Genomic DNA, 26,029 nt, shown 5'->3' on the forward strand with positions numbered 1-26,029 from the left:
TTTTGTACTGATAGAGGTTAGACTTTGGACTTTTGACTATGTAAACTTTTACTTGATTTTAGGTTTCATATTTGTCTACAGAGCTAAGCCTAAGGTTTCAGGTCTTTCTACGTATTCACTAAATGGAGAATGATAGAGGTTAATATTAACGTGATCAGTGTTTTTATCTCAGTCTTTAAATGCTTCTCATAAAAACATTGACTTTTTTGATATTGTTTTCTTTTTCCTAAATTGTTTTTGCGACAGGTGAATTTGGTTTAATTTAATTTGTTTATAAAACATAGGATTTGCTCAAAATTAAAGCTGGTTCATCAGGTAAAAGGAACTGACATGGGTCGCACAATATTGAGTGAATACTGCTTTTGATTGTGACTATTCCTAGAAATTATTCACACTATGTACTTTCATCTTGAGACATTGTTCATCAACGTGTGCCTTCCTCAAATAGAGAGGGAGAAAAATAAGTAACAAAAATCCTATTGGCCAAGGGGTCCCCACCTATGCCCTGGTTCATCGTGTCCCTCGGGTTTGACCTGTGTGTGCTTTCACTTTTAAGGTAGAATTATTCCCCAAATTTCTAAGGAGTGGCTTACGTGACTCCTGGAAATATAGTTTGGTATTTCTTAAATGAGTTTTAAAGTTAGTATACTCAGTGATGGGCTTTACTACTGCAATTTCATGCAGATGTCATACTTTTCCTTACTCCCCCTTCTGCCACACCCTCTTGTTCTCTATTCCACTCTCCCCAGCCCACTGATATCCTCCCTTCTGCTTTCATGTCTGATGTATTCTATTAGTCTCCCCCTTCCCACCCTTCCTCACATCCTCTCTTCCTAACGATCTCTTCCTATTCCCACTAATGGTCCCATATCTTCATTCATGACTCCCCCATCCCCCACACACACCACGCACACACACACATGCATATACAATTCAATCTAGATTCCACATACGAGGTGAAGCATGCAGCAAATTGTCTTTCCAAGTCTGGCGTATGTTGGTTCTGTAATGACTTCCAGGTCCATCTGCTTTCCTGCTAATCTGATCGCCTATTGCTCTTACAATTACATATCTTGATTTTGGGTCTGTGATTTTATATTCATTATGAGAGCCACGTGTGGATGCCTGCACACACTCATCTGTTTAAGGACATCTGGACTGATTCAAGGTCGTAGGTGGAGTCCCTGTGAATGGTGTGGGAGTAAACACCAATGAACATGAATCTCTGTGGTATGTTAGCTTAGGATCTTCAGGTACATATCCAGGAGTGGTATGCCTGGATCATATGGTAGCTCTATTTTGCATTTATTGAAGACTATTTCCCCTGAATCCTATAAAAACTGTGTAAGTTTATATTCCTATCAACACTATATAAGGGTTCCTCTTTTGTTCACCACAATCTGCTATCTGATTTATTAGATGTTGGAGAATGTCATGTGCTTTGATCATACTTACCCTGCCTTCCCCAGCTCTTCTCAGATACACCCACTTCCCTTATCACTTAATGTTGTGTCCCTTTTCTTTCTTTATAAAGGCTAATTTGTGTTACCCACATTGTCTTTGAAGTGTGGTCTTTCACTGGAGTGTGGTGGACTTACCAGGGGCCACATTCATGAAAAATTCTGACATACTCCATTCAGCAGATAATGATGGTCAGAATGCCTCAGAAATCTGGGATTATTCTGTCTTGGGCTTGCACAGGTCTTGTGCATGGTGTCACAACTGCTGTGTCTCCATATGTGGAGCTTCCCGGCCATGCCCAGCAGACACTGCTTCTTTATTAGCCATCTGTAGCCTCTTACACTCTTTCTGCCCCCTTTTCTTCAATGGTTCCTGAATCTTGGGATGAGAGTTGCAGTCTAGGGATGGATATTCTGCAGTCTCTTATTCTTTGCACCTTGGCCAATGTGAGTCTCTGTGTTAATCACCATCTACTGAAGATGAAAGTTTCTCTGTTAAGGGTTGCTAGATGCATTGTTCTCATGAGTATAATGATAGGCCCCAGGTGCATTGTGCAGAAAACCAGTAGTAAATCATGGTGTATGACCTATCACTTGTCTAACCTTATATTCTTAGCCTGATAATCATGCCAGCTAGAGATTTCATCTTGTGGGGCTGAACTTAAAACCAAGCAGAAAGTGTTTGGTTACTCCCATAATGTTTATGCCACTATTGCACCAGTAGGCATGTCTTGCCAGGGTGGTTATTATTCTAGTACATAGGGTTCACACTTTGTTATGACAATTACTTTTATTCTCTAGTAGTTTGTTTGGCATCTTCTATTACTATGAAAACTAGTCAATAGCGTGGAAGCTTCTAGGCCAACTCCAATTTGATTCCTCCATGTACTCAAGTATGTGGTATCTTCAGCAATAAGGTTTCCTTAACAAGGTCTTGAGGGTAACCAGGAGCATTGGCAATAGCCTATAATGTGGTCTTATGGCATGCCCATCCATCTGTCTCTCTTCATGGGACTGGCTGCCCTGTTGAGGTCTCTCACCCACCACATGGCTTCCTACCTGGGACTCGTTGCCTGCTGCAGCCACTTAGAGAACTGTGCCATCCCTGCCTGGGACTGACTGCTCTTGGAACCCACTGCCTGCTGCATGCCACCACTTCGGGGGACCTGTGGCATGGTCTCATGGCCCTGCAGCCACTTGGGGACCTGCTGCATTTTTACTTTTTACTTTTACCACTACAGTAGTAGGATATAGAGTCCTTTGGGTACATACCCAAGAGTGGTACAGCTGAATCATGTGGTAGATTTAATTTTAGCTTTTTGACAAACTTCCAACTGATTTCCATAGTGGTTATACCGTTTGCATTTCCACAAGTGGCGGATGAGTCTCCCCACCCTCACATCCATGTTAGCATTTGTTGTCATTTTTTATTTTTGAGGATGGCAATTCTGACTGTGGTCAGATGGAATCTCAAAGCAGTCTTATGTTCACCGTTCTGATGCTAAGCATGTTGAACATTTTCTCAGGTATTTATTGGCTGTTTTTAATTCCTTTGACAACCGCCTTTTCAGTTTACTGGCTTATTTGTAGATTGGGCAGTTTATTATTTTGATGTTTAATATTTGAAGCTATTTATAAATTTCAGATATTAACCATCTGTCTGATATGTAGTTAGCAAAGTTTTGCCCCCCTATTTTGTATGCTGCCTTTTCACTCTGGTGGCCATGATTTTTCTGCACAGAGGCTTTTTGCATTTATACAATCCCTTTTTTCATTTCTTGACACTCCTTTCTCTGCTATCAGAAAACTTTTTGAAAAGTCTTTGTTTGCACCTGTACCTTAAGTATTTTTACCTACGGTACCCTCAGCAGCTTCAGTTCTTAGGTCTTTCATCCAGGGCTTGGAGTAATTCTGAACTGATTCCATACAGGATGAGAAACACAGCTTTAATTTCCTTTCTCTATGTGTGGGCATTTGGTGTTCCCTGAAGTGTTTGCTGAAAAGAGAAAGGCTGTGTTTTTCTCTGTTTATCTTTTTGGAAGCTTTGTTAGGAGGCTATAGCTGCGTGAGTTTATTTCTGGGCACATCACTTTATTCTGTTCTTTGGTCTACGTGTCTGTTTTTGTGCCAGTAGAGTGTAATTTTTGATATTATGGTTCTGTGATACAATTGAGATCAAGTAGTGTGATGTCTCCAGCCCTGTTCTTGTTGCTTCATCATGCTTTGATTATCTGGAGTCTTTTGTGATCCCATGTGAAATTTAAGGTTTTTTTTTCCTATTCTGTTGTTAATATTTTGATGGGGATTGTACTGAACCTGTAGATTACTTTTAATGATATGACTATTTTTACAATATGGAACCTGCCAATATATAAGCATTAAAGCTCTTTGAATCTTCTAGCAGGTGCTTAACCTTGTAAAATTGGAATGTGAAACCATTCACAAATGAGTCATTCAAGAACTGAACAATAAATACAGCTATCAACTAACCAACTAACCAACCAACTGAACACCTTATGATGCTTCAAGTAGTTTATGATTTCGTGTTAGACTTCATTCATTATTATTTTTGGTCATATATACTTCTGGGCCATGACTGAACACATTTGATTCTGTCTTAAAATTTTTATTGAAGATGTCTTCACGTTCTTTGCAGATTATTATTATTGTCATTATCATCATTATTTTAACTTTTATTGATTCCCTGTAGACGTCACATCAGGCATGCCGATCCCACTTGTCTCCCAGTCCTCTCCCATCTGCCCTCTGCCCTTGCAATCGCCTGAAACAAACCAAACTTAAAAGATAAAACCAAACCAAATGAGAGAGAGAGAGAGAGAGAGAGAGAGAGAGAGAGAGAGAGAGAGAGAGAAAGAGGAATCTTGCTGTGGAAGCTGTTGAGTGGCCCAGTGAGTCACACATTGTACCCTTTGGTCCATTCATCTTTACTTGCAAGTGATCATTGCCATGAATCATTGGTCTGTTTCAGCTACAACAATCGGTTCTCACTGGGGCTCCTCTTGGATATCCTAGTGTTGTCCTGTGTCATGGAGATCCAGCGGTTTCAGATCTGTAGGTCCAGCCCCTCACATGCTCCATAGTTCATAGATGAGGTGGACACTGGGATGGGACAACTCTTAGCCCTGATTGGACATTGGTGGTAGCTGGCTTGGTCAGTCTGCCAGCTTTCCCTCATGGTCACTACCTGGGTAAGCTCTCCAGCACTGCCTTGGCTAGCCCACCCAGCGCAGCCTGAAGCAAAGAGCGGGAACCAGGTCTCTTGCTCTCAGGTCTTCAGATCCAGGTCACCCATACTCATAGCGCCAGGGCCAGCTCTACTGTTTTGCCCAGGTGAGGTGCAGGGCCCTTTCTATCAATTGCTGTAGGGGCTGTGGCAGGGGTGGGATAGGTGGGGGTGGGGAGTCAACTCTTCTGTTCTTGTTTACCTGCACCCTGGAGAACAGAGTCACTTTAGTGTGCTCCCTGGCCAGGGTGCAGGGTCCACTCTCCTGCATCTGGTGGGGGGTAGGACTGGTTCTCTCACTGTCTTGTGTGACCCCACGACCAGCTCTCTTGCTTGCTACAGGTAGCAAAGAGGAAGGGGTGAGGCCATCTTTCCCTCGCCCATGCTTCTCCATGGCAGATGCTCTGTTACTCTCAGGATGGCAGATGAGACTGTGGGCAGGGTCAACTCTGTTGCTCTCAGGACCTCAGAGCTCGCTCACCTGTACCTGGACCACAGGGTCAACTCTAGTGTGTTCCCCACATGGGATGCAGAGCCCACTCTCTTGTGTGCTGCAGCCAAGATTATTATTTTTTGAAGATATACTTAACATGATTTATTTCTGACTTCTCACTATATATTTTGGTATATAGGAAAGCTACTAATTTTGCATGTTTGTTTTTATATCCTGATACTTTACTAAAAGTGTTGACCAGATAAATCAAAGAGTTTTCATGTGGGTGAATCAGGATCTTTTTATTATAGGTTCACTTCCTTTGCAAATATGAATAATTTTACTTCTTCATTTCCTATTTAGATTATTTTATTTCTCTCACTTTTCTTGATCATCCCAGTTAAGACTTCAAGCAGTGTATTGATAGGAGTGGACAGAGTGGGTCATCTTCATTTAGGAGTTTAGAAGACATGGTCTTATTTCCTCACTTTAGAACATTGTTAGTTCATATGGCCTTTATTATATTACACTGATCATGATTTATTTATGTTATTAGTTCTTCAGGATTTTTTTGACCACAAATAGATGTTGAACTTTGGCAAAGGCCTTTTCTTGGGTTGGAGTGGTGACATTTGTTGCATAATCATGAGGACCAGAGTGCAAATCCCAGAACCCACATGGCAAGCTGAGCATCCCGCAAGTGCCTGTAACTCAAACTGAGAGGGATCTGATACCTTTTCTGGCCTCTATGAGCATGCTTGCCTGTCTACACAAATATTCATAGAAATGAATAATAATAGAGGCCTATTCTGTAGCTCCTGAGACTATTGTGTAAGCTATTTGTCTGCTGAACTACACTTGCTGATTTGCAAATATTAAAGTTAACTTGGAATGAAATGAACTCAGTCATAGTGTGCAATCTTCTGAATGTGTTTCTCAATCCCATTTGTAAGAATTTTATTGAGAACTGATGTGTCCCTGTTCATCAGGAGAATTGCCAGATACTTTTCTTTCTTTGTTGTGTTTTATCCACTGGCATCAGCGAGCTCCCCATTGTAGCATGAGTGCTCTCCCCGTTGGTATTTTATGGAATAGTGTGAGGAGTATCACTTCTAGTTCTTTAAATGACTTACCAATCATTTATCTGGTGTTACGAGCTTTTCTTTGTTGAGAGATAGTCATTACTGCTTACATTTTCTTGAACATTAAGCTTCTGTTGAAGCTGTGTTATGACTAAGCTTGGTTGCCCACTTACCTACACCTGGAATAACTAAATCCCAAACACTGGACACATGTGTGAGGGATTTCTCCTGATTGGCTCATTGGAAGTAGAAGGACCCACCCTTCCTGGTGATAGCCCGCATGAAAGGATGCAAAAGAAGGAAGCTTTTGGTTTTTTGCCTGCGTGCTCATGCGCTCACTGGGAAGTTCATCTATCCTGTCCCTAAGCCATTCCTTTAAATAGCAGTGACTTAAATTCTCCAGCCAAAGGACTCAAGCTGACAGAGAGGACCATGAAACAAGCTGTGTGTTGTCTACAGGAAACATAGCTTCACAGAGGCATGGTCTTAGAGTAAAAGAGTGGACAAAAGGTCTTCAATACGATTTGAGGAGGAAGTAAGCAGGCATTGCTACCCTAATATTAATACCTTTAGTTCCAGTACTTAGGCAGATCTCCATGAGTTCAAGGACAGCCTGGTCTACACAGTGAGTTTCAGGACAGCCAGATCTACATAATGAAACCCTGTCTTGACCCCTCTTCCAAACTCCAAACACTAATCCGACAGGATAAAGGATACATCATTCTAACCAAGGAAGCTGGTAACTAAGAATATAATATGTTTTTTTTTTTTTTTTTTTTTTTGATTTTCGAGACAGGGTTTCTCTGTAGCTTTTTGGTTCCTGTCCTGGAACTAGCTCTTGTAGACCAGGCTGGCCTCGAACTCACAAAGATCCGCCTGCCTCTGCCTCCCGAGTGCTGGGATTAAAGGCGTGCGCCACCACCGCCCGGCTATAATATGGTTCTTAACATAGATACACCAAACTGTGGTGCATCTAGTCTCAATGTCAACCCATTAATAGTAGATGAACCCAATGCTCTACTTTCTCTAATAGGCAGATTACATGATCAAAAAACAGACAAAATAACATCAGAATTAATCGATATCATACATTAAATAGACATAATAGAAGTGTGCACACCTGAGATGATATCACACCTGAGAAACACATTCTACTCAGCAGCCCATGGAGCTTCTCTAGAATAGATGTGGTCATCCCGAGACAGCAAGCAAAGGCTCCCAAGTTCAGAAGGGCTGAAATAACTCCATGTATGCTCTCTCACCATAATGTAGTAACACGTAAAATTGACAGCAAACAAATCTCTTGTCAACCCACAAACTCATGGAGATTAAACAGTTCACTACTGAATGTTGGATGGGTTGAAGAAGAAATCAAGAAAGAAAATTTTTTCAGGAACTAAATGACAATAAAAAATACAGCACAAGAAAACTTCTGGGACACTTTGAGAGCAGGGACATTTATAGCTCGAGGTGCCGACATTCGGAAATCAGAAAGAGCACGCATAAATGACTTAATGACACAATGCAAAAATTTTGAAGAACAAGAATAAACCAAATCAAAGACCAGTCAACAGTAAAAAATAATAATAATAAAATTTAGAGCAGAAAGTGATGAAACAGAAACAAAGAAAACAATATAAAGAAATCAGCAACCATAGCAGCTGGTTCTTGGGAAGATAAACAAGATCAGCAGGCCCTGTGCCCAACTAAGTAGAAGAAAGAAAGAAATGAACCCCCCAAAGAAGGGAAAAATGCACAAATTAACATCACCAACGATGAAAACTAAATTAACAGGAGATAGCAACCACTGGTCATTAATATCTCTTAATGTAAATGGACTCAACTCACCTATAAAAAGGCACAGGCTAACAGATTGGACACGAAAACAGAATCCATCCTTCTTTTGCTTACAAGAAACACATCTCAACCTCAAAGACAGACATCATCTCAGAGTAAAGGATTGGGAAAAAAAATATACCAATCAAATGGACCTAAGAAACAAGCGGGTGTAACTATCCTAATATCTAACAAAACAGACTTCAAGCTAAAATCAGTCAAAAGAGACAAAGAGAAGGTCATTTCATATTAGTCACAGGAAAAATCCACCAAGAGGAAATTGCAATACTGAACATCTATGCCCCCAATACAAGGGTACCTTCATATGTGAAAGAAACACTTCTAAAGCTTAAATCATACATTAACCCCACACACTAATAGTGGGAGACTTCAACACACCACTCTAACCACTGGACAGGTCAATCAGACAAAAAATGAACAGAGAAACAGAGAACTAACAGATATTATGACTCAAATGGACTTAACAGACTTCTATAGACTATTTCATCCAAACAGAAAAGAATACCGTAGTAAAATTGGCAATCTTACCAAAAGCAATCTACAGATTCAATGCAATACCCAGCAAAATCCCAGCAAAATTCTTCAAAGACCTTGAAAGAACGGTTTGTAGGATGGCTTTCTTTGCTTTATGTTTAAAAGACACCTATGGGCCATCTTCTTTGCGGCATCATGGCTGCCCTCCGGCCTCTGGTGAAGCCCAAGATCATCAAAAAGAGGACCAAGAAGTTCATCTGGCACCAATCAGATCAATATGTCAAGATTAAGCGAAACTGGCGAAAACCCAGAGGTATTGACAACAGGGCGCGGAGAAGATTCAAGGGCAGATCCTAATGCCCAATATTGGTTACGGGAGCAACAAGAAAACCAAGCACATGCTGCCTAGTGGCTTCCAGAAGTTTCTGGTCCACAGCGTCAAGGAGCTGGAGGAGCTGCTGACGTGCAGCAAATCTTACTGTGCTGAGATGGCTCACAATGTTTCCTCCAAGAACTGAAAAGCCATCGTAGAAAGAGCAGCACAGCCGGCCCTCAGAGTCACCAATCCCAGCGCCAGCCTGCACAGTGAAGAGAATGAGTAGACGGCTTGCATGCATGTTTTATTTGTGTTTAAATAAAACCACAAAAACTGAAGAAAAAAAAAAACCACCTATGAGTGAGTACATGTGATAACTGTCTTTCTGTGTCTGGGTTACCTCACTCAAAATAATGTTTTCTAGCTCCAACCATTTTCCTGCAATATTGTGAAAAATGAGCATTTTTGCCAAAAGATTTAATACAATTCTAATTAAAATACCCATCTCATTCTTTACAAAAATTAAAAATGCTATTATAAAATTCATATGGAGCCAAAGAAGACTACAAATAACTAAAATAATTGTAGGCAAAAAGAATGATTCGGGAAGGATTACCTTTCCAGATAGCAAGATTTATTTCAGAACCGTAGTAATAAAACAATATGGTACTGACACAAAATGGATGTGGAGACCAATGTAATAAGACAGAAGGTCCAAACATGGGTGCATCTGACTCCAACCACTTAGTATTTGACAGAGGCAAAAAGAACACAAATGGGGTAAAAATGTGTCTTTAACAGATGGGTGCCACCAAAGAAGAATATTATTCTCCTTTCTCTCACCTTGTACGAAGAGCAATTCTAGATGGATTAATGATCCTGATGTGGAAACTGAGAGACGAGACTGCTGGGAGAAAGCGTAGGCAGTGCCTACCTGATATAGGTGTGGAAAAGGGCTTCCTAAATAGCCTGTTAGCCCAGCCTTGAGGCCAACAACTGACAAGTGGGACTTCATAAAACTCAGAAGGTTCTGCACAGCTAAAGAAGGAGCCCGTGGAATGGGAGAGCATCCTTTCTGCTCCTACACCTGACGGAGGACTGCCATACACATCATAGGAACACTGAAAACAAAAACAACCAAACGAACGACTCCTGCCCCCCAAAAATCTCCAGAGTAAAAACAATGAAAAGTGGGCTTGATACCCAAACAGAGAGTTCTCAGAATTAAAAAGGACTGCTAAGGAATAGCTCAGAAAGTGCCCATCAACCCTAGCCATTCGGGAAATGCAAATCAAAACACTTTGAGATTTCATCTTACCTTAGTCAGAAGGACAAAGATCCACTAAATAACCAACAGCAAAGGCTGGCGAGGATATGGGGGGAAAGGGAACCGTTGTTCATTATTGGTGTGATTTCATACTGGCCAAGTGTGGAGATTTTTAAAACAACTAAAAAATATATCTACCGTATAACCCAGCTAAACCACCCTGTGGTAATAGGGGCGGCGGGGCTGCGTTCCCAGCACCCCGGCCGCCTGCTCGGCTAGCTTATGCCCCAAAATAATTACACAGACACTGTATTCTTTTAAGCACGCTTGGCCCTTTAGCTCTAGCACTTACAGGCTAATTCTCACATCCCGATCAACCCATCTCTAATAATCTGTGAGCACCCGTCTTACCGGGAAAGGTTCAGCATGTCTAACCTGGCAGCTTGCTTCATGGCGTGTGTCTGTCCAGGAGCCGGGAGCATGGCGTCTCTCTCTGAGGCGTCTGCTCCCGAGAGAGCTGTGGAGTCTCTGAGCTCACTTCCTCTTTCTCCCAGCGTTCTGTTCTGTTTACTCCTCCCACCTATCCTCTAACCAATAAAATGGGCCAGGGCAGTTCCTTTATTAGCCAATGACCTTCCTCCATCATTTCCCCTTTTTCAGTTTAAACAAAAAAAAAAAGGCTTTAACATAGCAAAATTACATATAACAAAACAGTTATCAAGAAAAAGTTACAATAATCTTTATCATAACTAAGGAAAACTATAACTAACTATTCTTAACTCCATCAAAGACTCCAGAAAGATATAATATTACCTAAGTAAACAAGAACTAAGAAACTTCAAACTCTAGAAATGACAAAGACATCTCGCTGCCTGGACAGTCACCCAAAGTTCTTTTGTACCGTTGGGGCATCCATCTTCAGCCTTTAGGCCCATGGTATCCAGCAGACATTTCCATAAAGCAGGAAAATTCAAAGTCAGTTCAGTCACTATCTGTTGTGTCCTGCAGAATGTCTCGCAGACTCTTTCATGAATCAGGAACCCCGAAAGATCATCTCACCTTAGGCAAGTTCAGTAGTCCTCTCTCTGCGGGTTCTCTGTGTCCAGTTTATGCAAGAGTCCAGGCAAGAGCAGTTTCTTGCCCAAATGGCTATCAAACTCCATAAGGTGCCTCTTTGATGCCCATCTTCCTCTTGAAGTAGATTGGTGCTGCCGGGAGCAGAGTGTCTCATTGTCATGAAAAGTCCTAAATTATTGAAACATTTAAAATGCCATATTCTATAATCTTTGAAAAATATGAAGAATGCCTATCTAAAATATATCTATGTACATCTAGAAAATCTTAACTAACATGACTACAAACTTGACTGTTATGATTATCTATTAACAATCTATATTTCTAATTATACATTACATTTTAAATGAACTACACAATCACAGTTCCTTAATCAAGATCAGAAACACATATACATATAACAAAATTGACCTTAAATCACTAAAACAAAATTCATATCAATGTAAATTATTCATATCTCTATCATATCCCCCTTTAAATGTAAAAGAACATTTATAAACAATATTTGGGAATATGGGCGTAGTTATTTCTCTCCAAACTGCTTCCTGCTGAATGGGGGCGTCGTTAATTAGGTCTTTCATGGTATAACCTGTGTGCTAGCTTCATCTCAGTTGGCAGTTGAGCGAAGCAATTTTTTGAAGGCGTTCACACCAACCCTTCAGGAGGGCGTGGTCCATCATACCAAATTGGAATAGAAGAAATGAACAGCGTCTCATCCTCTGTGAAAACAAAATAAGAAACTCCTTTCCAAAGTATCATATCCTTAGATCCAAATTCAAAATATCTATGTTGGATTAGTTCAGCAGCATTTATAAATAAATATCTTTTAGCAGCTGTTGCTCCTTCCTCAGCATTCAAATAATTCAAAGAGAGCATAATAGCATACAGTATCAAGATTCTCTGTGTATTTTCCATCTTTGTTCGTTTTATTTTAACCTCTATTTTGTTTATTTTTACTTTTAACTCTTTGCTTTTTGAGACAGGTTCTCTGTATCTTTGACCTGCAGTAACTCTGTAGACCAGGCTGTCTTTGAACTCTCAGAGATCCGCCTGTCTCTGCCTCCCAGGCATTCGGGATTAAAGGTGTACACTACTACACCTTGAACTCACAGAGATCTGTTTGTCTCTGCCTTCTAGGCACTGGGATTAAAGGCGTGTGCTACCACACACAACCACTCTCTTCCTTTTTTTATGTTTTTTACTTTAAGAACTTCAACTTTTAGTCTGCATAAATTTTTAACACACAGTAAACCATTTAGAAATTTTCTTTGTCTTTGAATCTCTCTTTACTGTATATCTCTCTTTTTCTGACCACACGAGTCTTTAATTTACCAAGCAATATCAGTAGGATTAAAGGCGTGGCTTTGCCGGCTGGGTCCAGCCCATTCCTTAGCTTTCCAGCCTCATGGCTGAGGTACTGGCTGTAGCCAGCAAGCGAGCTACAACAGACAACACTCAAGTCCTCTCTCGGTAGCCAGCCCTCCTGCCTCAAATAGTCAGAGTTTGCCCTGGCAGGACGGCCCAGAAAGCCGGCATTTTTAAACGGCGCAGCTTTTTTCCTGTTATGGCTGAAAACCGAAAAGCATGTGTTCAGCTTTTTGTCAACACCATTTAAGTGTTTCGTGGCAGGACCTCTTAATGAGCTGCAGGCTTTGCAGCTAAAGCTGAGTCAGGAAGCCTCTCTTAGATGAGGCGCTTGCTTGCCTCTAGCAAGCAGAGTAGAACCGAGAAATTGCTGCTACCAAGAAACCAGGCACAATGCTTTCATTTTGTTCTAGAATTACTTCCCAAGCTGTCTCAGGCTTTATGTGAAGCAGTTGTCCACGTGGGCGCCATATGTGGTAATAGGGGCGGCGGGGCTGCGTTCCCAGCACCCCGGCCGCCTGCTCGGCTAGCTTATGCCCCAAAATAATTACACAGACACTGTATTCTTTTAAGCACGCTTGGCCCTTTAGCTCTAGCACTTACAGGCTAATTCTCACATCCCGATCAACCCATCTCTAATAATCTGTGAGCACCCGTCTTACCGGGAAAGGTTCAGCATGTCTAACCTGGCAGCTTGCTTCATGGCGTGTGTCTGTCCAGGAGCCGGGAGCATGGCGTCTCTCTCTGAGGCGTCTGCTCCCGAGAGAGCTGTGGAGTCTCTGAGCTCACTTCCTCTTTCTCCCAGCGTTCTGTTCTGTTTACTCCTCCCACCTATCCTCTAACCAATAAAATGGGCCAGGGCAGTTCCTTTATTAGCCAATGACCTTCCTCCATCATTGGGCGCCATATGAAGTAGTAAGTGCAGCGGGGCTGCGTTCCCAGCACCCGGCTGCCTGCTCAGCTAGCTTATGCCCAAAATAATTACACAGACACTGTATTCTTTTAATCACTGCTTGGCCCTTTAGCCCTAGCCCTTACTGGCTAATTCTCACATCCCGATCAACCCATCTCTAATAATCTGTGAGAACCGGTCTTACTGGGAAGATTCTAGCCTAGTCCATCCTGGGTCGGAGCTTCATGCCGGGAGCTGGGCATGGCGTCTCTCTCAGGCGTCTGCTCCTGAGAGGAAAGCTGTCAAGACTCTGACCTCACTTCCTCTTTCTCCCAGCGTTCTGTTCTGTTTACTCCTCCCACCTATCCTCTAACCAATAAAATGGGCCAGGGCAGTTCCTTTATTAGCCAATGACCTTCCTCCATCACCACCCCAAGGCATACACCTGTAGAACTTACCTCCTTGCAGATACGTGCTCAGCCGTGCTCATTACAGCTCAACTCACAATAGCCAAATCATGGAAATTGCCTAAATGTCCTCAACCAACGAGTGGATAGTGAAAATTTGATACACATGCACTATGAATACTATTCAACTGTAAAGAAAAATAAAACCATAAAATTTACAGATAAGCTGGGTGGTGGTGGTGCACACTTATAATTCCAGCACTTGGGAGGCAGAGGCAGGAGGATCTCCGTGAGTTCGAGGCCAGCCTGGTCTACAGTGCTAGCTCCAGGATAGGCTCCAAAGATACAGAGAAACCCTGTCTTGAATAAACCAATATAGAAAAGAAAAAGAAAAAATAATTTACGGATAAATATATTTAGAAAAGGTCATACTGAGTGAGATGTCCCAGACCAGAAAGACTATTGTTACATATTCAAGCTCCTTTGAGTTTCCTAACCTCAGATCTTCAGATTGTAGATATAACTGCAGTAACCAGGAAAATGCAAAGGGATGTGTGTGTGTGTGTGTGTGTGTGTCTATGTGTGTGTGAGTGTATGTGTCTATGTGTGTGTGTGAATGTATGTGTCTAATGTGTGTGTGTGTGTGAATGTGTGTGTCTATGTGTGTGTTTGTGTGAATGTGTGTGTCTAATGTGTGTGTATGTGTATGAGTGTGTGGTAGGGGGCAGGGTCCAGGTCTGTGAAACAGTAGCATCTAGAAGGTCTGGGGCAGAAGTGGAGATCCTTTGCTATTTTGAGCAGCTTTCCTGGAGTTAGTAATACCATACAGAGCTGGAGACTAAGGAAGGTCAGTGGGCTCCTCCTCCTAGAACTATGCCCTGTCTTCTCCACATCTCCATCAGGCTAAGCCTATGGTAGGGGGATAAGGAGTTGGTTGTGGCCCAAATGAATATTTAAGACATGCCTTCATTTGTTACCCATACACCCATAGGGCAACTTCTAGAGACCTTAATGCTTTAAAAATAATTTTATTGTCATGACTGTTTTGCTTGGAGAGCGGATCTGCCTAATTCCACTGTGGCCATTCTGAAGGCAAGCTTGGCACATCCCTTCATTCTGTGCTTTCTGATCGTCTTTTCTCTCATGGCCCAAGACTGTGATGTGGTGAGGTGGAAATGGTCCCTCAGCAATCCCTTCAGCAGCTAGTTTTTCTGTGATAGGCATTCTGAGTTTAACCATGTCACTCTAAGAGAAACGTCCTCTATAGTCGTGGTTTGAATAAGAACCGCCCCATAGGTTCATATACTTGAAGGCTTTGCCATGAGAGAGTGGAACTCTTTGTTTTTTTTTTCTTTTTTTTTAAATTTATTTATTTATTAAAGATTTCTGCCTCCTCCCTGCCACCGCCTCCCATTTCCCTCCCCCTCCCCCGAACAAGTCCCCCTCCCTCATCAGCACGCAGAGCAATCAGGTTTCCCTGACCTGTGGGAAGTCCAAGGACCACCCACCTCCATCCAGGTCTAGTAAGGTGAGCATCCAAACTGCCTAGGCTCCCCCAAAGCCAGTACATGCAGTAGGATCAAAAACCCATTGCCATTGTTCTTGAGTTCTCAGTAGTCCTCATTGTCCGCTATGTTCAGCGAGTCCGGTTTTATCCTGTGCTTTGTCAGACTCTTTGAAAGGATTACAAGGATTAGAAGGTGTCACGTTCCTGGAGTAGGTGTGGCCTTGGTGGAGGAAGTGTGTCACTGGGGGTGGGCTTTGAGCTTTCCAAAGGCCATGCTAGACCCAGTCTCGTCTGTCTGTCTCAATCTGTCTGTCTCTGCCTGCCCCTCTGTCTCTGTCTCTCTCTTCCTACAGATCAGGACATATTTCTCAGCTACCTCTCCAACACCACACCTGCCTGCCACCATGCTCTCTGCCATGATGATAACGGACTAAGTCTTGGAAACTGTAAGCAAGCCTCAAATTCAATGCATCTTAAAAAAAAAAAAAAAGAGTTCCCTTGGTCATAGTGTCTCTTCACAGCAATGGGTCAACGACTAAGAAAAGGTGCAAAGCAAGACCAATCGCCAAGAGGGTTTAAAAACGGGCCTGGAATGATCCTTCTGGTGCATTTTCCGCCACACGGAGGTGTCATGATTGGTATATGGGTAAATTTTTTTAATTGTCATTTACTTGTATATTACTTTAATTGGAATACCCAGGGCTCTGCCAGATTAGTAGACAACCATCCCATTCAGAAGCAGGTGAGATCGCTGACGCTGAGTTGTGTCTGCTTTAACTGTAGTGCCTCCCGCCGATTTCATATTATTGTGAGCACGAAAGCATTGGTGGTTCTGTGAGAATACTTGCATGGCATTTGCTTTCGTGGGTGTTTATTGTAGGTTGTTTTAGATTTTTTTAATACTTATTAATACTTTTTAATACTTCATAGCTTTGTGGTATTTGATAACCTACAATTGATTTTTAGTATTTTTCTCCTTTATCTGTGTCAGCCTAGTCATTAGGGAGCCAAACTGAGCATAATCGCTTTGTTGCCTTGACATGAATGAAAAGGTTGTTAGGTCTCAATTCCTTCTCATTTATATTCATTACTGCACTGCAGAATCCCAATAAAAATCAGGCAGTTTCTGCACATAAGCTTAGGATGGGAGAATGTGTCTTCCCTGTCCATACAATAGTATAGATACATGTAGAATCGATTGTCTTCATATTAATAAGTCAGGATATACCTTTGTAAAATTTAGTTGTATAGCTACTTTTAGACTTTTCTATTAATATAAGAACATAAAATGACTGGGCAGCGGTGGCGCACACCTTTAATCTCACTGAGAGGCAGAGGCAGGTGGATTTCTGTGACTTTGAGGCCAGCCTGGACTACAGAGTGAGTTCCAGGACAGATTCAAAAGCTGCACAAAGAAACCATGTCTCAAAAAACAAACAAACAGACAAACAAAAAACTTAAAAAACCCACAAAACGTTTACCCTTAGGGGGATAAGAACTAAGTGATTTAATTTGTGCCTGAAATTAATCTAAGAAAAAGAAAACAGTTCAGCGAAGATCGTGTTTCCTCTTAATTACAGAGAAGTCTGAACAGCTTTTGGCTGGCTATTAATCAAGAGGCAGATCTGGTACAGAAGTGTGAGTCTGAGAATCAGCCTTGCACAGAGGGTTGGAGACTCTGGAGCTGGAGTTACAGGCAGTTGTGAGATGCTGTAGAGGTGCTGGTCATGCCGGAAGGGTCTTTGCAAGAACAGGGAGTGCTCTTCATCCCCGCGCCATCTCCAGCCCCTCAGCTTGTGTTTCCTTCATGAGTGAACTGACATATTTTTCATGATTGAGAACCATTTTCACACCTTTTTGGTGATATGCGTTCATGTCAAATTTCCCATTCTTCTTTTCTCTTTGAGAGGATCTTGCTTTCTCTCCTGGGCTGGCCTAGAACCAGAAATCTTTCTGCCTCGGACTCCTCATATTGCAGATGTGACCACCACACCTGCCCAGTGTTCCATTTTCTGTTGAGTTTTGAGTTTTCTTTCGCAGTTTTAGAAGCCCTTCCTTTACTAAGGAGCAGAGCTTCCTAGCTATGATGCGTGCTGCGCCTCTCTCTTCTCCCACTTTGACAGTTGTGCTGTGACTTTGCATGTGCTGGTGTCTATTTTTTGTCATGCAAATTTCAGATACCTTTATTTACCACATTCATGAATTATGCACGAGGACTTTTGTTTGTATTTAGGAATATTTTATGTACGTCCAGGCTAAAAGGGAAATTATCCATTGCTTAGGATGTCATTATTTTTAACTCGTAATTCTCTGACTCATTTAGAATTCTTGTTCTGCTTGGATCCAATTTTATTTTATGTTCAAATGTGTTCCTTGTTGTCTCAGGAACACTCACTAAACAGGATACTTGTATTGGGGCCATCTAGATTCCACTCTGTGTGGGCTAACTTTTCACACCTGTGACTTCTCTCTGTGTCCCATGGTCTACTTATCCACTCGTGTAGGATACAAAGATACAGTGTGAAACTTTTGGTTTGCTTTTAATGTCTGGCAGGCTCAGTTATCTCATAGTCTCTCTTTTTCAGTAGATAATTGTATCAACTTACAGTGTGTGTTTATATTTTCATCCAGTCGAGAAGCAGAATGAGTCTTCTTTGTCTCTGCTCAAGCCCAGGTCTATGTCTTATAAGAACATATCATCTTTGCTTATAGTAGGCACACTGTTCTCTGTCAGCATATTCTCTATTGGTTTTCTAGATGAAGATCCTCCTGTGGTCCCCTGCTGTACAAGAATTCAGCCTAAGGCCTCACGTTGCTAGTCAAGTTCTCTGTTACTCAGCTACTCCAGCAGGAACGTATGATTTTTCTTCCAGAGACAGGCTTGTAGACTTAGATTTTTCCTGGGGTCACTCTCCTCTAAAGAGATAACAAAATTCCACACTTCCAGAAGAAATTCGGATTTGCAGCGTAAATGAAACTGCATGGACAGCCCCGGCACAGGGAGTCACTCGTATCCACTATAGAACGGAAAGAACACTCTTTAAAGTTGCGTTCCTGGTGCCAGTCCAGAGCCACTCAGCAAGCTGGCAACCCCACACACAGCCGCCTCAGACCTCCCATGCTGGCCATGTATCCTGCTATCAATCAAAATTCAAGATGGGACATTCTTTTCACACCACTGAACTACATGTTAGTCAGGTGTACAACTACAATTCAAGCCCATGAAGTTTAGCAGATCTCTAACTGTGACTGTAGAGATGAAAAGATTTTAGCATTCGCCTATTAAATGAGATACTGACACTGAGATGGTCTATTCCTTTTATCATACTGAGAAAACATGTTCCAGTTCATATTTTCTTGAGTCTTTTAATTATTAATGGGTACTGATTTTTCTAAGGATTGATTTTTTTTTCATTCTAGAATTTATAGTGGTAATGTTCCTCTTAGATCAATTAATGTAATTCAAGCTATTAATTAATTTACTATTATTGAAAAAGCTTTCAATTTTAGAATAAATCATCTTTATCTTAAGACACAATTTTAATTTTTGAAAGTTTTTATTAGCGTATGTTAATTATACATAATAATAGGGTTCATCATGATATTTTAATATGCATGTGTAAGATATTTTGATCACATTTACCCAGTCACCCTCTCGGTCCCCCTCCTACTCCTGTACACCATCTCCTTTTCCCCAACTTGTTCCCCTTCCGTTTTCAAGTCTTTATTTTCAGTCACCCAATGATGTTATTGTGATTTTTTACAAGAGCTTGGCAAACATTATTTATGGGAGCATAAGCAACTTAACAGTAGCCCTACCACTGAAGATCTTGACCCCTCCGCTAGAAACCATGGACTACTGCCTCTGATGATCTCAGGGAAGATATCTGAACCCGTCCCCTATTTCCTGCTGTCTTCTCTTTGCCTTGCTGGGGTGATAGAAATGCCCATGAATGACTGAACATTCAATCATCACTTATAATCAGCACGTTCACCAGTTGTATGCTCTGTAATAACTATCCTTTGCAAAAAGATGCTTCTCTGATGATTTGGGATTTATGAATATGTTTTATTACTGTTGGTTAACAAAGAAACTGTTTTGATTAATAGCTTAGCAGAATAAAGTCAGGCGGGAAATCCAAACAGAGAGATAGAGAGAGAGTGTGTAGGCCGAGTCAAAGAGACACCATGTAGCTGCCGAAGGAGAAAGATTTCAGCCAGAACCTTACTGAGCAAGCCACAGCCTTGTGGCGATACACAGATTAATACAAATGGGTTAATTTTAGATGTAAGAGTTAGTTAATAAGAAGCCTGAGCTAATAGGTCAAACAATTAATTAATATAGTTTCTGTGTGATTATTTAGGTCTGAGCGGCCGGGAAACAAACAGTCTCTGCATATACTCTGATCAAAGCTGTCCATAATGCTAATCAATGGGCATAAGTGTACATATATAGAAGGCAGTTCGGCAAGCATATCACATCCAGTTAGCAGTACAATCGCTGCAGCCTTTTCTGGAAGGCTTGGTTCCTCCGCAGCCCAGGCTTCTTGACTAGGTTTACAGAAACAGATGAGGAGTAAGTCTGCAATCCGATCAGAAAGAAAATAGTTACCCAAGACAGACTTGCCACTGCCGCTCCAGCGGACGCATCCTGCCTGGCCTGTAGATGGTACAGTAGGCAGGGGTCGCAACTAAGTCAAACTACTGATGACAACCTCCCAGTTCATTGCCAGGAACACGGCTCCTCCAAAAAGGCTGCACCTACTCCCCACAAGAGCACACCCGATCTTGCCCAAACAGTCCTACCAACTGGGGACCAAACATTTAAATATATGAACCTGTGAAGCTGTTCTCATTCAAACCATCACAAGAGGAAAAGAGTTTCTAGTTCAGGGCTGACTTTGTTTCTCTAGATTCTGCTTCCAGAGTAGGAGGTAGCTTCAGCAGTAGGGTCTTACCATCTAGTCCTGATGGGTAGCCAGTGGTAGGGGTAGCTGCCTGGATTGCTGCAGGAGCCTCAGAGGCCACCCTCACTGACAATTCACAGGGAGCCATCTATCCCAGTCTTGGCAATGGGACTTCTATTAATAATAACATTATGGCATCTGGGAGTGGTTTTATTTATCCATTCAGGGTACTGCTGGTTAAACTCTTCATTTTTTAAAAACCAATCTACGAAGTAGCAGGTTTCCATTTGGCTTTTTCATATATACTTAGTTTTGATTGATCTTCTCTTCAACTATCTCCTTTCCCATCTCCTGTTCCTACCTTGGTTAAACGGTTTCACTCCCAGAATTCCCCTTTACACTTTTATAGCGTATGTGTCAATACTATGACTCCCTCACTTTAAAACCTCTTCTCCTGATGCTCCCTCTTTTTATTTTTATCAGCTTCCATACCCACATAAATACACAGACATAAAAATTAGGAGCTGGGATCCACATATGAGAAGAAAATGTGACATTTGTTCTTTCGAGTTTGGGTAACCTTGCTTAAGATAGTAATTTCCCGTTCCACCCATTTTCTTGCAAATAGTATGATTTAGTTTTTCCTTATGGCTGGATACAGTTTCTTTAGGGCCTTTTAGGGCTATAACCACTTCAACTACAAATAAGAATGCTTGATCTTCTTTCATTTAGATTTGAATTTTTTTTTTTTGATTGACTTCTTCTTACTCGTAAAGTTAAGACTTGTAGGATTCTACTGAAGGAGAATGGAGACACTGCACACACTTGCCTCACTCCAGATTTTACTGGAAATTCTTGGAGATTTGGCTGGAGGTGTGACATATGTATCATGAGATATGTTCCTTATAGCCTTTTTTTTTCAAGACAGGGTTTCTCTGTAGCTTTTGGTGCCTGTCCTGGAACTAGCTCTCGTAGACCAGGCTTGCCTCGAACTCACAGAGATCCACCTGCCTCTGCCTCCTGAGTGCTGGGATTAAAGGCGTGCGCCACCACCACCCGGCTTCTTTATACTTTTTTGATGAAAATAGGAAGGGTTGTGCCAAAAAGTCTTCTCTGCATCTATTGAGATGATCATATGATTATTTATTTATTTTAAAATACGTTTTAGTTAGAATACAATCATATCAATTTCCCCTTTCCCTTTCTTCTACCCAGCCCCTCCTCCTACGTCCCCTTCTCCCAACCCCTCCCTTGTTCTACTCTCATTTATATATATATATATATGTGTGTGTGTGTGTGTGTGTGTGTGTGTGTGTGTCTGTGTGTCTGTGTGTGTGAAGGTGAACATCCTATCTCACTCCTGACTTTAATGGAATTACTTTGGGTTTCTCTTCATTTAGTCTAATGTTGGCTGTGAGTTTGTCATGTATAGCCTTTAATATGTTGACATTGTTCTCTCCAGCCCTACTCTTTCTAATTTTTTTTTTTGAGACAGGGTTTCTCTGTAGCTTTGGAGCCTGTCCTGAAACTTTCTCTGTAGTTCAGACTGGCCTCAAACTCACAGAGATCCACCTGCCTCTGCCTCTCAAGTGCTGGGATTAAAAGCATATGCCACCACTGCCCAGCTCTCTGTAGGACTTTAATCATGAAGACATGTTAGAATTTGTCAAAGGATTTTTTTTTCATCAATTGAGATGATCATGTGATTTTTTTGTTTTTAAGTTCATTTACATGATTTTTTTAAACCATCCCTACTTTTCTAAGATAAAGTCATGGTAGATGATCAACTTGATATGTGCTTGTATTCAGTTTGCTCGTATTTTATTAAGGATTTTTTTTATCTATGGTCATTGTAGTAGTATCTTTACCTGGTTTGTGTATTAGAATAATACTTAGTACTGGCTTCATAGAACAAGTTTGGAAGTGATTGTTGTATTTCTATTTTTGAATAACTTAAGAAGTATTGGTTGTAATTCTTCCTTGAAAGTTTGGTAGAGTTCTGCTCTGAACCCTGGGATTCCCAGCTGGGAGGCTTCTTACTGCTGTTTCTGTCTCTTCCTTTGTTATGGGTTCATTTAGGTTGTCTGTCTCTTCTTGGTTTAACATCAGTAGTTTGAATGAATCATGAATTTGTTCATTTCTTTTAGATTTTCCCAACAGAATGGAGTTCAGATTTTGACTTGTTTTGTTTTTTGAGACAGGGTTTCTCTGTGTATCTCTGGTTGTCCTGGAACTCTCTCAATAGACCAGACTGGCCTCGAACTCAGAAATTCACCTGCCTCTGCCTCCAGTTGCTGGGATTAAAGGTGTGCATTGCCTGGATGGAGTTCATAATTTTTTTATTAAAAATTTTACTTTTCATTTTAGATACTAGTCCCAGTTTCCTCTCCCTCCTCTTCTCCTGTCCTCCCATCTCCTTCCTTCTTATCCCCCATCTACTCCTCAGAGGGGGTAAGGCCTTTCTTGGGGAGTCAACAAGGTCTGGCATATCAACTTGAGACAGGACCAAGCCCCTACCCTGTGTATTAGGGCTGAGCAAGGTATCCCACCATCGGGAACGGGCTCCAAAAAGTCAGTTTATGTACCTGGGGTAGGTCCTGATGCCACTGCTAGCCCCTCCAAACAGATCAAGTCACATGACTGTCATCCCCATTCAGAGGGTCTAGTTTGGTCCCATGCAGGTCCCCAGCTGTCAGTCCATAGTCCTTGAGCTCCCACTAGCTCAGGTCAGCTGTCTCTGTGGTTTTCCCCATCATGATCTTGACCCCTCTTGCTCATCCGATCCCTCCTCCCTCTCTTCAGTTGAACTCCAGGAGCCTAGACCAGTTCTTGGCTGTTGGTCACTGCATCTGCTTCCATCAGTTACTGGATGTAGGTTCTATGAAGACAATTAGGGTAGTCACTAATCTAATCAAAGGGAAGACCCTTTCAGACATCTTCTTCACTGTTGCTAAGAGTCTTAGTTGAGGTCATCCTTGTGGATTCCTGAGAATCTCTCTAACACCAGAGTTCTCCCTTAACCCATAATGATTCTCTCTACCAAGACATCTCTTTCATTACTCTCCCACTCCGTCTCTCCTCCAGCTCAGTCTTCTTGATCCCTCATGTTTCCATCCCCCATCTCCTCCTTTCCACCCCCTCCCCAGTTTACCCAGGAGAACCTTAACTATTTTCCGTCCTGGGAACCTCCATCCCATCAGTGTCCCTCTGAGTTCAGATGTTTAAAGTATTCTTTTATAATTTTCAAAATTTCTTTGGTGTCTGCTGTAATGTTTCCTTGCTCATCTCTGCTTCTGTTAGACCGGTCTATTTCTATCTTTCTTTTGTTTGGCTGAGCCAAGGAACTATGGATGTTGTTATATTTTCAAAGAACCAGCTTTTAGATTCATTTTTTGGTGCTACTTTCTATGTTTGTATTAATTACTTTCTGTTTTATTATTATTTCTTTCTGTCTACTAAGTTTGGTTTGTTCTTGTTTCTCCAAATTTTTGAGTTGCATCACTAAGTCATGTATTTGTGATCTTCATGATGTTTTAAGCATAGGAACTTGGAGCTATGAACTTCCCTCTTAGAACCACTTTTTCACATTCCCCAAAGGCTTTCTTGCATTATGCTTTCACTTTCATTTAGTTCCAGGGATATTTTTATTTTATTTTTAAACCTAGTCATCCTTCAGTAACGACTTGTTTGATTTCCATGAGTTTATGTATTTACTAGACATTTTTGCTATTAGTCTTAAGTTTCATTGCATAAACATCATACATAAAGAGCATAGATGGATTTATTTCAAATTTGCTGTATTTTTAAGGTTTGTGTGTGTGTGTGTGTGTGTGTGTGTGTGTGTATGTTGTCCTAGCATGTGACCTGTTTATCACATTTCCATGTGCTGCCGAGTAGAATGTACATCCTGTGATATTTTGGTGAAATAGTTTGTCGATATCTGTTAAGTGCGGGGAATCTCTTCAAATACCAGGGCTGGCCCAGTAACGACCTGCATGAGGCAGTAAGGAAATCTGGTCCCACGAGACTCTGTAGCCGGTGTTGGTTCAAACTTGTAGAATCTGACACAGGCAGTTTATTTTTGGCATATTTAAATACAGCACAGTTTGGGAAGATGTTCCCTGATGATTATTCATTCAACTCTGCATGCCCAACAAAGTGTAAAACATGTTTACACTGAAACTTTTTTACAAAGTTCCTATGGCCTCTTCTGTTAAGATGGGTTCTGTTGACTCAGAAACAGTGCTCAAGCTAAGGGTCTATGGAGAATGAGATAAAGAAAAAAAATCTGTGGGAATCAGGTGTGGCCTGGCTCTACAAATAAAAGTTGCTTAAGCTCTTGTAAAGTACAAGTGACATCTTCCCTAAAGAGGGGCTTTTATTGAGCAAGAAACAGTGCTCAAGATAAAGGTCTAGGGAGGAAGAGTCTGGGATAAACACAGTAGTCTGCGGCCTGGTCCTACAGAAAGCTCGGGTCCCCAGGCTATTAACTATATCCGTGCTCAGCTTTCCAGGTGGAAAGCAGGGATACTACGCCTCCATGAAGTGAACAACCCGGCATGTTTAGCATCCCCGTTTTCCTTAGTGCTTATCTATGAGAACAAGGGTTTGTGCCTTCTCTAGCAGCTATGTCCATTTTAGTGTAACTTTTCATTTAATTCTTAGATCTCTCTGTTTTTTGTTCAGATGACCTATCTATTAGAAGAAGGGGGGTTTGGAAACTGCCGAAAATTATTGTATTTGTGTTAATCTGTGTTTTTAATTCTATTATTAGAACTTAGGGCGAATTGTTCCAGGCACCACTGGCTCTGTGTAGAGAAAGAGCCACGGGGAAGATAAATGGTCAGATGCTGTACTCATTTCCCCGAAGGCTGTGGTGCTGAGATTCTGTTTCTCACTGGCTATCGGCTTCCTCTGTGCTGTCCTGTTTTATGTTGTTAATTTTGAAAGTTGAATATCAGTGTTATTCTGTTTCTGCGGAAGGCCACGGTTTTATTTACTTCTTTGAAATCTCAATGATTTTACTTAACATGTGTCCAATATTCTAACTCAGTAATGGCGCCATTCCTCTCTTCTGTTTCCCTCCACACGGCTCCCATTTCTGCTGCGTGTTGGGCTCTTGAGTTTATTATAATTTAATTTCCTCAGTTATTTAAAACCTTTCTTCAGTGACTAGAATTATGTTTTCATTTATTTCTGTTTTTCCTTTGGCATCTCATGAATTTATTGTTTATTTCTGAGAAATCGTATTCTGTAAGTCACCCCTGAGGTCCATCACTGTTTTTCTTGGCCATTACTTACTATTCTGTCTTTGGTTTCTGACTTCAAGAATTTAGGTTATTCTAAAGTGTGGGCTCTCAGTCTCCCTCTGCACCACGGTTGAGGATGGAAGGAACTCCTCCCCGCCGTCCCCCTTAAGCATGACATTTGGCTGCCTGACCCTCCATGTTTTCTTAACCTCTGAAACATAAAGAAGTGTTTCTGTTCTCTTAGTGTTTTTCTTGAAAAGAATTTCATACAATCTATTCTGATCATGCCCCCAACACCCCATGATCCTTTCCACTCACCCAACTCTTTGCCCTTTCCTTCTCTTTCTAAAATTTAGATCTAAAATCTACAGAGCACTCAAAGGTTTACGTTCCATTCTCAAACAAATAAGCCAATCAATAAACGGACAAACAAAACAGGTAGGCACATGGCAAATATATATATGTGTGTATGTATATATGAAAAAATTTTACTCT

The 26,029-nt window shown here is 41.4% G+C and overlaps 1 protein-coding gene and 1 pseudogene across 2 annotated transcripts in view; both read left to right on the top strand.

Annotated features, from left to right (window-relative positions):
• Nucleotides 1-26,029, top strand: part of Oca2 (OCA2 melanosomal transmembrane protein) — a 208,881-nt gene that overhangs the window by 76,141 nt on the left and 106,711 nt on the right. The window lies entirely within an intron of this gene.
• Nucleotides 8,746-9,152, top strand: LOC121451005 (annotated as a pseudogene).

The sequence above is a fragment of the Microtus oregoni genome, unplaced genomic scaffold (assembly GCF_018167655.1).
Source record: "Microtus oregoni isolate MIOR12 unplaced genomic scaffold, Mior012 000000F_ref0000247, whole genome shotgun sequence".
Taxonomy (NCBI): Eukaryota; Metazoa; Chordata; class Mammalia; order Rodentia; family Cricetidae; genus Microtus; species Microtus oregoni.